The sequence below is a fragment of the Lissotriton vulgaris genome, chromosome 1_1 (genome assembly GCF_964263255.1).
Source record: "Lissotriton vulgaris chromosome 1_1, aLisVul1.2, whole genome shotgun sequence".
NCBI classification, from domain to species: domain Eukaryota; kingdom Metazoa; phylum Chordata; class Amphibia; order Caudata; family Salamandridae; genus Lissotriton; species Lissotriton vulgaris.
In genome coordinates, this window is record NC_141685.1 from 1,633,374,975 (window position 1) to 1,633,389,086 (window position 14,112).

The window sequence follows — 14,112 nt, forward strand, 5'->3', positions numbered from 1 at the left end:
AATATGAGGTACAGAACCTGTTCTTTGACCTGTAGAGGTGCCCAACGTGCACTCTCAAAGCAGGCATAGGATTAGTGCCCACATTTTGGGTAAGTCACATAAAGTGGTGGTGGCAGAATACAAAGGTTTTATGACTGAATTGTGTGACTAGACCTCTTTTTCTGTGTGTAGCCTAAATTTCAGCTGTTACATGAACCCCAGGTCCTTGCACTGATATTGTGTGTGTGTATGTATGTGAGTGCCTATGTGTGTGTGTTTGTGTGTGCAGTGAGTGTGAGGCACATGAATGGTGGTAGGATTCTGTACTGATGAGAGTTTGACTACTAGGCTAATTGTTATCCATTTTGGAAGATCCCTGGTTTAGCATGGCACAAGATGGAGTGTGGATGCAACTTCCCCAGAGGGTGGAAGTCTATTGAATGCATTTCTGCTGCAGGAAGGTGGATACCCAGACACTGAAGTGAAGGAGGATGTAGCTTAAAGCACTCCTCAGAAATTGAATGACTGACTTCTTAGCAATGAACTATAGATAGCATCGTTGCTACCTGCTGTGAGATCAATCACATGCACACAAGCCTTGTATGAAAGAACGCCAGAAAATTACATTTGATTGAGAACCAACCCATAATATTTTTGAAACCCTGGACAGTGGTCCACATCCCCCATCTGGAAAATCTGTGTAAAAGTGGGATCCAGGCCAATCATTTTTATCTAGTTCCAAGTTCTTCATGACCAATGAAGTGCTCCACAGTGTACTTGACGGACTGCTCTGTGACCAGAGTAGGTGCCTGCATGACAGTCAGTCTCCAGGAGGTCAGGGGATATCACCTGAAGTCTGCACCTTTTGCTGGAGGAGCTGAGAACCTGCCCTTCAAGAGGGGAGACTCTTGAGAAGGGGAGGCACAGTGTGTTCCCATCATGGGCAACAACCAGAGAAAGCAAGCGACTATGATGGAGGAAAGCAAGGACAGACCCATGTGTGACGGAGTCTCCTGATCTCCCTGAGGTTTGCTCTTGAGAATTGCACCAAGACTCCTAAAAGTGCAAGCATTATTCATGACCAACAGCCTGCATTGGGAATGTAAGATTAGTGCTGCTGGATTCAGGATGTTTCATAGCCACCAAGGTGGAATGCTTTATTGGCTGAGAATTAGCAATTGCTGAATATAGTCAGGTGTTCACAATTAGCCTGGAGGCTGTACCTGTCTTCCCAGCACCAAGACTTGGAAGGCTTGGGCGGTGAGCTCCACTCCGCCGGTGGAGCTTGCAAAGTTTCTGTGACCCCGCGCTCCGCTTAGAGGCCAGAGTTCAGCCAAATACTCCGCCTCCCACCAGCGCATAGAGGAGTTTACAGGCATCAACCCAATTATGATCCAGGTGAAGAAGAGAGGTTGTCTACAACGCTGTGTCAGTCAGTCTCTGCCTCAGGAACACAAACCCACCCGTCTGCTGGTGGTACAGCCCCTTCACTGACAGCAAAACTTGTGATTGGTTGACGGGGGTGGGGTCCCCGGGGTCAAAAGTAGCCCAGGGAAGGGGGGCCCATCTATAAAAAAAGGTTTTGCCGGACCCCGGAGGATGGGGTCCCCGGGGCCGAAATCAGCCTGGGGAGGCAGGCCGCACGCCTCTCCTATAAATAAGAAAAACCAAAGGCCTAGCCCCGGGGGATGTGGTCATTGGGGCAGTAATCGGCCTGGGGAGGGGGGCGGTGCTCGCCCCTCTCCCTTTTCAATTTATTTTTTTAAATGGCTAAGGCCCCGGGGGATGGTCCCCTGTGCCCAAAAGGGTTACAGGAATGGGTGGCACACAGCCCCCTTCCTAAAATAAAAAAGAAACCGGCAACTCACAGAGGCCCCGCCCCCTCCCTGTACCACTATGCATACGCGCCTCCTGGCGCGTTCTGAGTTGGGGGATTAAGTCCCCTTAAATCCTAAGGGTTCTTAGGGGCCAACTAAGCCACCAGGTACCTCCAGTAAGCCCTACACAGTGGGATTGCTGAGAGGTGGTTCAAGGCCATACCCCTTATTACACCACTTTGCAAACGCACCCTCAAGCGATGGTAAGCGAAACAAGTGCCCCTATGGAGGAGGGCACTCAAAGCATGACAAACCTCGCAACATAGGCAATGTAGGAGTAACTCTAGAGAATAGATTTGCCCCTCTTAGTGGTATGGAGCAATGTGACTGACTAAATCCTTTTGATCCATTACATCGTTCAGGATACCTTAACTTTCATAAACCGGAAATTCAAGGGCTGAAGGTTAGACCATCAGGAGGGCTAACAATTTGGGTAAAGCAGGACCTATGCTATAGAATCCATGAAGTGCACATTGATAGCCAGGACATTATGTCTATTTGTCTTCAGATTAACCCCAATGCCAAGTTAATAGTTCTCAATGTTTATGCCAGGGGCCGTACTGGTGGAAGACTGTCTAACACAGTTGACATCCTAGAGGACTTTTTGGAAAGGACAACTGGTATCCCTGACCTTGTAATTGCAGGGGATTTCAACACTACCTTTGAGCCCCTTGAACATGATGATAGCAAACTCACTGAAGAAGAAGATGCACAATGGAGTATCCCCTCCTTAGAGCTCCACCAATTAAGAGATGGACTGACGCAGCATTACAACTTAAAGCCCTTTGAATGGGGAGGGGACTCAGGGCAGTTAAAGGGCGAACTCCTTCAGATAAGCAGGGCTCCAACACTTTTAACAATGGTGTGAGTATGAGTTGTATCGACTATATACTCCGTTATTGATATGGAGGTTCAGGAGAGAGCAGAAAGTGATCACAATCCCCTAATACTAATAATGAAAGCTCCAGTGATGGAGCAAGGATTCGCACGTAAAGCGCCTTGCTCGTATGCAAACCCTTGTCTAAACCGCATAATGATATTAACGCCATTGTTCGTCATTTATAAAGTGTTTTCCCAACACGTGGGTGTCCCCAGGATGCTTGCTTGTTTGTTTTCTCGTACTAAAACGAAGCTTGCACTGAAAATGGCTGCTTCGCTGAGATTCAGTCTGCGCATGCGTCGGTCATACCCATGTGATGTGACGCACTCGCATTCTGGAGGGATTCTGTGCTCATGCGCACTGATGCAAAATATGGCCGCTTGTCTCTCACCACGCTCTCTGCTTGCTACTGCTGCTTTAGCCTATCTGTCTTTTCGCACTAATCCATAATGCTATAGTCATTATAAAGTAAGGGTTGGTTAGATTTTATCATGGTATACAGTGCGATCATTTTTATGTGTGATTTTAATTTGTTCTCGCTTACTTTTCATGTACCGCGTCTTTGTGGGCTGGGGCATACATGAGCGACGCCATGCTGAGGCTCCTCTGAACCCTGTCAGCTGACCAGGGAAAGTCCTAACTGCGCAGAAGCTAAAACTAGCCAGCTGGCTCCTGAAGCCCGATGCGCCTGGGAACCCATCCCGAAGATGCAAGATTACACCTTGAATTGTCATACACTGTTGCTATATGCTGGACTCTTGCATTGTCTTCTGTATTCCTATGCCTGGGAACGTGAACCCGGGGGGCGGGTGTGCAAAATTGAATAATTATGATGGGAACGTTGAATTCTAGGAGGTGGTAATGACCGCACCACCTCTCCTGACCAATCACAATGTGGGAAACTGTCACTTGCAACATTAGTGGGTGGTCTGAGGGTCCCCAAAACAGTATAATTGCCCTAGTTTAGCTTAGGAAAATTGTCCGACTTGTCCGAGTAGCAGACCTGTCACTGACCCTACGATCTCAATAGGTGCTCATTCTGAAAGTGCTGCGGAGCACTTTGTCCATACTTTCCACAATCTCATAAGGGGTGGAAAATCTTAAGTGCTGGCGAAGCACTTTGCTGGGAAATTCGAAAATCCAATCGGGGTTTCTGGCGGATTACTTGCAGGAGGGGGTAACGCAGGCGTTGCTGTCCGAAGCTGTGGGTGTTGGTCGTACCCTGGGAGGCCCAGTCCTTGACCTTAACCTGAGGGGTATCCTGTCCTTACTGTCCGTGAGCTGTACCTGCTCGCATTCCGGCATTCCTTTTCTGAGGGTCCCTGTCCTCGTCTTACCAACTGACCCGTGGCCAGGGTTGGTCTTCAATCTGAACTAGGTAATTATTGATTGTGGGTTTTGCGTATCTCTATCTCTCTCATTCTCCACCTTTTGTCTGATCTATTAAAGCATTCTTACCTGTGATATTGCTCTATTGCCGTTGAAATATTCAAATATATGTGTCTGATTTTAGTTGGTTCCTTCTCTCCCCCTCTCCTTTAGGAGTTCATTGATTATAAAATAATAGCATGTTCCCGTTTTTCCCTTTCCTTTAGTGGATTGCAGTGAACTTAGCAAGAATAGTTTAAACACTTAGGTTAAGTACATGTTCTAGGTCTCATCCCCATTCCTATGTTCTAGTATAAAATTGCAGTGACTATTTTTGTTCTAAAAACTTCTACCTTTAGTCTTCCCATATATCCTAATGGTCATATTTTTGGTGCAAAGTTACCTATTGGTGTTGATATTAATGTTTGATATATTATTCTGTGTATCGCTTATTATCTTGGCATCTTCTCTTTGAATTCTTATATAAAGTTCTAAACTTCATCAGGTGTCTGTGGTCATTTTACAGAATTGTGGAAAGTATTTTACTGAGTATAAAGAGTATTTGATGTTAGGCCTGTCTACTATTTTCCCTGATAGCTCTAGGTCCGTCGTAAGAATTGTGCCTGTGGTAAGTCGGGCACATGGTAAGCAGAGGTAAATCCAAACTTTAATTACTCTTAGCAGCGTGCAGGAGGAGAAATCCTTACCCAGTTCACCCAAACAAATTAGTGTGGTAATAAAAGGTTTTTTTCACGCCAAGGGCCCAGTGCGTGTAAAAGAATTGGTAACTCGGGTGACCCGGGGGAACTGCGCGCTCTAGCAGTAATTTTCTGGCAGCCAGAGGATGGTTTGGACTAGTTAGATTAGGTAGACAGGATAGGTCATAAACAAACCATGAAGATTAAGTGTACTGTTGATTTTCTACTGTATTGATTCAAAATTTTGAAATGTTTTAAGGATTTATATGTAAATGTGCATGATTTTACATTGCTGCTATAAATATTGCATGTTGAATTAACCCAGAATTGTTTGTAAGTGTTCAGTGTAGTCCGAATCCCCGGGGAAGTATTATAGCTAACGGTGAGCAGAATCCGGTTAGCTGTTGAAGTCACTAAGTTTGAGGTATTAGTGCAGGGTTAAGGATAACTGGAAGCACTAATTAGGACCTTTGTTTCTGGAGTGAATGGTAGCTACGAGTCCTTTATAAAACTTTCATTGCGATATCACCTAGTAAGGGTCGCATACGGAAGGAGTAGTAGGGTCTCTGAGGCTTGTCTGGTAAGTAAAATAGTTCGCTGGTGAAATCCTGGCTCAGTACATATCCCCGACTAAGGTGGATGAGTCAGAAGAATAACGGGTTCTATATTACTGGTGTGAAGGGACAGGCAACGAAGTCTATCCAGAGTGAATGAAAAGTAGACAGAAGTGGTTTACTAGTAGCGAAAGAAAAGTCTTTTCTCTTTTTAGAACACTCAGACATAGTGGCAAGCGTTGCGTGTTATTAACTAAAACTTGCACTCGCACTTTAGAGAGAGTAAAAAGTTTCCGTTACCTTGTAAAGGAGGGAGTCAGTCGGAGAGCTGCTCTGACGTCACTCCGTGCCGCGCTGGTATTGGTCAAAACAGCGGGTGGGTAGTGGAGCTGAATTTGTGAAGGAGGGGTGAGTGCCGAAGCGTGAGACTCTGTCTTGCGAAAAGGCCGCGCACCCATTGGTTAACAGTATTTGTATGTTCTGACCTGATTGGGTGGTGCGAAATAAAAGTCGCGGTAGCATTGGAAGCACAAAGGTAAACAAAATTAATCCAGCCGAGATAGAAGCGAGTCTGGAGAGTTGTATGTGGTATCCAGACTTCATACCAAATCCCAAGTACCTAGGATTTCATAAGGAACAGATTTTACGAGGTAGACCACACATGATGTATGGAATAAAGAGAAAACTGTCATTCTCCGATAAAGTAAAGAATTTTTTCAAAACTGACAAGCCCATTAGAACGAGGGAAGGCGTACTCATTCCCCCGCCAAATACCCCTGCTTCTTTCATGTTGTTTGATAAAGGGTATCACACCTGTGTCTGGCTAGAAAATTGGGCAAAATATACTGTAGATGACGGAGTCCTAGCATTCCCTGTTGAAGGTACATTTAATGGTCGGATCCTGTTTAACCTAAGGACCCGCATGAATGAATTACACCCTAGACCTAGGTTGACCCAGTACGAAGCTTTGGAGGAATGGGAGATTGAGGCTGCAGAGCGGGATAAACCCCGGATGGATAAGGGAGTGAGTAAATGGTATCCCAGGCTTCCAACGCCAACCAAAGAGCAGAAAATGAAACAGTGGAGGCAATCTATGTTAACTGAAGGGCTGTTCCCTATGATGGGGGTATCAGAAGAGAAGAGAGGAAAGTGTAAAGAAAAGACCCATCACCTAGCACCTATGGGAGACATAGAAGATGAACACCTGGAAGATTTGTTAATGAAGAATCCACCTCCTTATGTTGCCGAATTAGAACCGGTGCATTCTCAAAATCCCTTCACAAATTATCCCCGAAGTAGGAGGGAAAGTGATACAGACGGAACAGCTACAGGCAGTAAAACCAGTGAAAGGGATGGGTTTTGCAGACCTAAGTCCACAGTCCCAAATTATCAGCCATTCGGAGAAAGTCCACCTCGATTGGTTGCTCCGACTGCCCCGAGTATTTATCCGTCCTTAGTACCTCAGGTATTGCATGGCAATTCTGCTGAAAGGGGGTTGCAGGAAAAAGAGAAAGAAGCCCTGACTAAACAGCGAGAGGAATTAGTTCGAACCATTGCCCAGATGCATCCCCATCCTGATTCCTTGACTATTCCGGTAACTATTGGTCCTGCTATTCCAATGTATAGAAATGACCTGACTAGTCCCCATCCTCCTGTTATCACCCCAATACTGCCTACTCCTAGCATCCAGACCCCGAGGAAGGAAGTATTCATAGATGAGGATCAGGAAAGTGAGTGTGAATCTGTGGTTCTGATGGATCTGCCCATAAGGGAGTCGAGGGCCAGTATAGCAGGGACAAGAAGTCAGCCCAGACAAAAGGAGGTGGTGATTGAAAGTGCAACTGGAGTTAGGAGTGCCACTTTAGTTTCCCCTGAAGAATTGGACAGATGGACAAAGGAGCTAGAAAAGGAGACCACTCCCCAACCTAAAGCATTGGAAATATATAAATTAAGAATAGAAATAGAAGAAATGATGGCTGGGAACGTGGGAGTTGAGCGCCTAAGCTCGTATAATGAAGAAGAGTTACTATTCATCAGTAAAAGTCTTACCCGGAGTGCTAGGGTGCTCCATGAAAAGATAATGGATACCGCCACAGAAATGGGAGTTGATGTTAGTCGCTCCAAAATTCTTCAGAAACCCTACAGAGTGGACTTTTCAGACAAGGATTTAGAAAGCCTGAATGTGATGGGAAAACAGATCCAAGTAAGAGAATTGTTGAAAATCCTGCAGAAATGGGGCGAAGTGGGAAAATGGAGAACCAGGTGGGCAAAGAAAAAGGAAGGCAGCAGGGCTGGGTCAGTAACTTCAGAATTCGTATTAAAGGAAGTAACCCCAACAGAAAAATTGTGCCCCATGAGAGAGGTCCCGGGAGGAAAATATGTCCATGTCCCTTGGTCCAGACAAGACATTGTGTCATTTACAAACGACTTCCCGAAATTACGTGAGAAACCAGTTGACTGGTACAGACAGGTAGAACGTTTCATAAAAGTCCAGAAGTGTCTGCTGAAAGACCTGGATGGGTTTTTCGACATTGTGGTCCCTGTAGATTTGTGGACCGACTGTAAAATTGAAATTGATTGGCCCAGTGAGGAATTCCCCAGAGATGAGAAAACAGGAGCTCCCGCACCTGAAGTAATGAGGAAATATGAGCAAGTCATACAATACCTCAAGAAAAAGGTACCAGCAAAGGAGACAGATTGGACCCGTATAGATAGAACCACCCAAGAACGTGATGAAACGGTGCATTCATTTTATGAAAGGTTACTTCAAGTATTCAAAACTTACAGTGGTATCGATAATGTAGACATGAAAGACATGACCCATTTCAGTTATAGGTTTGTACTAGGATTAAGGCCTGAAATCTCACAATGGATTCGAGATAACAAAATCAGTTGGCAGGGAAAGCCCATAGATGATGTCCTGAAATATGCAAAATACTGCGAAGATGAAATCGAAAATAAAAAGAAGGCCCTCAAGGAAAAAGTCATGTGGGCACAGGTGAAATTAGCTGAACAACAAGAAAAACAGTTAAGTAAATTGACTTCTGATAATAATGTTCAGAATACCAGTACTGGGGGGGGGGGGAAAGCCCAGACCTAAAATGAGTCGTGAAGAGGCCATGAAAAAGTTTCCGTGCCATGGGTGCGGCCAGATGGGGCATTGGAGAGACGAGTGTCCACACCTACAGGCCGGTAATGCCCCTGTAAATGGTTTAAATCCACAGGTACCGAAAGAGGGGGCGAGAAAGAACCAGCAACAGGTAAAATTACCTCCAGTACCTCGCGCTCCTAGACAGAATTTTAAGAGTCAGGGTCAGCAGAATGAGAGGGCGGAAGTATGGGAGGTTGAGAGTGAAAGAAACGCAGTCATTCCACAGTACTTGCTAAATGATACCTTCCTTTGTGAGGATCAAGATTGACGGGGCCTGAGAGGGGAGGATGAGGAGTGCGTACTTGGCGCCTCCTTACCGGTAGACCAGACTGGACCATACATTGAAGGAAAGGTTGAGGGAAAAGACGTCACCTTTCTGTTGGACACTGGTGCTACCAGATCTACTGTAAGAACAGTGGATGTTCCTAACCTACCCCTCTCGGGAGAAGCAATCCAAGTAGTGGGCGTCTCAAATCAGATAATAAGTACCCCTGTAACTGAACCAATGGAGATTTCTATAGGAAATTTCAAGGAAATGCACAGATTTGTGGTCTGTGATTCCAGTCCTGTAAACCTGCTAGGACGTGATTTATTGTGCAAGATGCGTTGTACCATTTTCTGCACACCAAATGGCGTCGAAATTCAGACCCCCGATGAAGATGGCCTGTACAAACTGATGTTAGTCAGACAAGATGCTGATATCAAGCCTTTGACAATTGAGGATTTACCTGAAGAGCTCCAGTTAAGGGTAGTACCAGAAGTGTGGGATTTCACGGGAAAAGATGTTGGCCTGATGGCAAATGTGGACCCAGTTAAAATAGCAATAAAAACAAATGCTATCTACCCGAAAACCAGACAGTACAAAATGAGTGCAGAAGTAAAGGCAGGAGTAGCGACTGAAATTACGAGGCTGCTCGAAGCAGAAATAATAGAAGAAGTGTTGAGCAGCCCCTGTAATTCACCTATCATTGGGATCAAAAAGCCTAGTGGGAAGTACCGGGTGGTGCAAGATTTGCGCAAGGTAAACCAAATTGTTGTGCCTTGCTGTCCTATTGTACCCAACCCTGCAGTGATACTATACCAGATTCCCTGGAATGCAGAATGGTTCACTGTCATCGATCTGTGCCACGCATTCTTTTCCATCCCCTTACATCCAGAAAGCAAATTCCTTTTCAGTTTTGAATTTGACAGCCATATCTATGTCTGGAATCGTGTCCCCCAGGGGTACACCGAAAGTCCATCGATTTTCAACCAGATACTGAAAAAGTGCCTTGAATCCCTAGTGCTGCCAAGAGAGTCTGTTTTGGTGCAGTACATAGATGACCTGTTAGTGGCATCTAAAACCCAGACTGACTGTGTCACTGACACAATTGCCTTGCTGAATCACTTAGGAAAGGGAGGACATAAAGTGTCGCCTGACAAGTTACAATTCTGTAAAAACTCAGTAAAGTATCTGGGGCACCAGATAGAAAAAGGAATCAGGAAGGTCACAACCGAAAGGATCAAAATAATCAAAGCAATGGAACTGCCCAGAACACAGAAAGAGGTGAGAATGTTCTTGGGAGTTGTGGGTTACTGCAGACAATGGATTGTAGGATTTGCGGCTCTAGCCCGACCCCTGATAAATATGACAAAGAAAGGAGTAGAAGACCCCGTCCATTGGGACAGTGAAAGCATGAATGCTTGGGTAACTCTGAGAAACTGTCTATGTACCGCACCTGCATTGGGTATGCCTGAGTACACTAAGCCCTTTGAGCTGTTCTGTGACACGAGAGAGAATTGTGCTCTTTCAGTCCTGACCCAGGAGCACGGATTAGTCAGAAGACCAGTAGCCTACTTTTCGGCCACCCTAGATCCAGTGGCTGCTGGATTGCCTGGATGCTTAAAAGCCGTTGCTGCTACTTGCGTCAGTCTGGAACAGAGTGAGAACATTGTCATGGGACATCCCGTCACTGTCTATGTTCCTCACTCTGTTGTCATCCTACTGACTAGAACTAAGACCCAGTACCTCACACCTAGTCGGCTGACTAAGTATGAGAGAATTTTGATTGGTGCTGAAAATGTAACTATTTCCAGGTGCAATGTCCTAAACCCTGCGACACTGTTACCTATCCCTCTGGATGTAGAATCTGATGAGGACGGGGAACATAATTGCATCGATCTAACTGAATATAGCACAAAACCCCGTCCCGACATCCGTGAAATAGCGCTACTTGACGGGGATAAAACAATGTTCGTGGATGGCTCGTGTTTGAGACATGAGAGTGGGAGTCTGAGTGCTGCCTATGCTGTGGTTACACTGACAGGAACCATCGAAGCATCTTACATGCGCGAGGTGAAATCTGCACAAGTGGCAGAGCTCATCGCGTTAACCAGAGCCTGTAAGAGGGGTAAGAACAAAAGAATAACTGTTTACACAGACAGCCAGTATTGTTTTGGGGTCGTTCATGACTTCGGCCAATTGTGGCTACAAAGAGAATTCATGACTTCCTCAGGCACACCTATCAGAAATGGGAAGGTGGTGCATGACTTACTGGAAGCTATCCAATTACCCAAAGAATTGGCTGTGGTCAAGTGTGCGGCTCACAGATCTGGAAATGATGATGTGACTGCCGGTAATAGGTACGCTGACCAAATTGCACAGTTTTGTGCCCAACACCATATGTCCCTACAAATTGCACTGTGGGATGGAACCAGCTGCCAACTTATGTTGTTTGAGAATGTGTCAACGTGGGAAGAATTAAAGGAGTTACAACAAGCCACAGACAGGCAAGAAAAGGGCAGGTGGGCCGCAAATGGATGCGAGTTGAGAGAAGATGGTGTGGTGGTAAATCCGACTGGGGTGCCTGTACTGCCTGATAGTTTGATCGACCCCATGATCAGAATGATACATGAGCCAACACATATGGGAAGAGACGCGATGTGTCGGGTGTTTGAACAGGTGTTCTGTAATTCAAAGTTCAGGAACCAGGCGGAAAGGCTTTGCCAGAGGTGCCTAGTGTGTCAGCAATTCAATGCAGGAAAGAAGACTGTAGTGGAACAGAGCACTATTGGAAAGGCAGTAGGGCCCTTCGTTAGAATGCAGGCAGACTTCATAACCATGCCCAAATGCAAAGGATATAGATATATCTTAGTCATAGTTTGTCTATTCTCCAGGTGGGTGGAAGCATATCCAGCTAAGAAAAATGACGCTCTCACCACAGCCAAATTATTGCTCAGGGAGTTGATACCTAGGTACGGAATCCCAGAGACAATCGAAACGGACCAAGGTGGGCATTTTGCCAACGATGTCCTAGAAGAACTCTGTAAAGCATTCAAAATGAAGCAAAGATTGCACTGTGCCTACCATCCAGAGGCTTCTGGGGTAGTGGAACAAATAAATGGCACCCTGAAGTCCAGATTGGGAAAAATGTGTGATTCCACAAAAATGAACTGGATAGAGGCTTTACCCCTGGTGCTGATGAGTTTGAGAAGTATCCCGAACCGAAAGACTGGCCTAAGTCCCCATGAAGTGTTGATGGGAAGAGTGATGCGCCAGGCATGGGTACCCGGAAACAAACTGCTAAGCATTTCTGATGATATGGTGCTAGAATACTGCAAGCAGCTGGGTGACCAAGTGCGTTCTCTCTCTCAGCAGATTGGAGAGACAGAAGACGAGTGGCCAAAGACTCCAGCACACAATCTGCAACCAGGAGACTGGGTGGTGTTAAAGAAACACACCCGGAGCAGTTGCCTGAAGCCAAGGTGGGGAAAGCCACGACAAGTGATCCTCGTCACTACCACTGCTGTGAAGTGTGCTGGTGTACCGAAGTGGATCCACGCCAGCCACACAAAGCGGGTATCTGGAGAAAACGCGACTGGAGCTGAAGGCAGCGCAGCTGAAGAGGCTTCCGAGGAAGAGAGTCCGGAGCTAGCTGACATCGAACTGCCGAGCACAAGTCGAGACGTTGAATGGTATCCCGCCGACGAACCAGTTCATGATCCAATACGAACCAGGAAATATTCCTACTTAGACAGTGAGTGGGATAGTCCAGGTGAGTCAGAAATAGAAGAAGAAGGTCAGGTCAACGAAAGCCACAACACACCTGATCAGGATATAGGCCAAGTAGGGTCAGATCAAGACCTCGAGACTCCTCCTGAAACTCCGGAGCCGAGAAAGGGACAGTTAGAAATTAGAGCTGACGTTCATGCAGAAGAAAGCGAAGAGATCGAAGAGCATGAACAGGAACAGATAGAACTAGATCAAAGTGCTCAGACAACGGAAGCAACAGTAACCAGAAATAAAAAGAAAGTGCGTTTTGAATCTGAGCAGGGTCAGAATAGGGACCAGGCAGAAGAAATAGACGAAAGACCTGGAACTAGTCAGACAGGCAGGAAAACAGAGGTGCCACAACAAAAAGTGAAAAGAGTGCACGAAGAAGGCGAAGTCTCCTCAACCACTGGGAGGCACGGAGGAAGAAGTGCACCCCGATACGTCAAGAGACTAAGGCTCCGACTAAAGACAGTCGAAGAAAACGATAAAGACCGAAAAAGGGCTCAAAGTGAAAGAAATGCAGCCCAAGGCAAATCGCTGAGAAAGAGCGACAGAATAAAGAAACAGAACCGACTGTATCGGAGCCCTGAGTGGACGTACTTTGTGTTGGAGGAAATTGACGAGCCACACCACAGTGGCAACAGTGACAACGAGTCCATTGCTGATCGGAGTTCGGACGAAGACCCTCCTTGAGAGAGCCCCGAAGTGAGCCTTTGGTGCAAAGAAACGAAGAGGGGTAGCAAAAGCCACCTGTAAGCTAAATATGTCTGATCCGAATGTCTCTGGGAGATCCCGGTGTGGGTGTCTCAAAACCTGTTGTAAGATATGCTTGTGTAGTATAGCCATGCTAATAGTAATGTGGATAGGACTAACTGTTTTCCTACCTTTTATGATAAGTAAAGATCCCAACTTGTCCCCTACTGAACCCGAAGCAGTAGATGTAGGGGTTGTACAGACTGCAGAAACACCACGAAGCCTAGTAAGACACGACAAAAGAGTAGGACTGACACACACACGACCTAATTTAGAAGCACCAGATGAGGATGGACTACATTTTCACAAAATGAGAAACAGGACGCATCTAAATGTTTTTGCTAACTTATTAGTGCATTATGTAGAAGCAATGGAAATAGAGGACTGTTATGTCTGCATGAAGCTACCAACCTCAGTGGCTGAAGGCGTGACATACCACCATCTACCTTTGACCTATGGAATCTCCTGTAGTATATTAGCTAGCCTGTTCTATAGAAGCACCTTGCAGTACTATTATTCAAATGATGACGTAGTATTTTCTGAACTTCCTGTTAGAGGACACTTGAACCGTGTACATACTACAAGTGACGTGACACGCTATATGGGAGATTATTTCCTGACTATAGGTAACATAGATTTAGATCAAGCAAGAGAAGATAACCTGACCTGTTCGCTGCAAGAGCAGGAAAAGATGTTTATAAAGATGGCAGACAGAAGGAGAGAAAAGTTTCAGAAGAAGGCAAATGACGAGAAGGATAGAGTCCCTAGGTGGGCTGAACACATGGATAACACCTCGGAAGGCGAAGCTAGTCCTGCCTT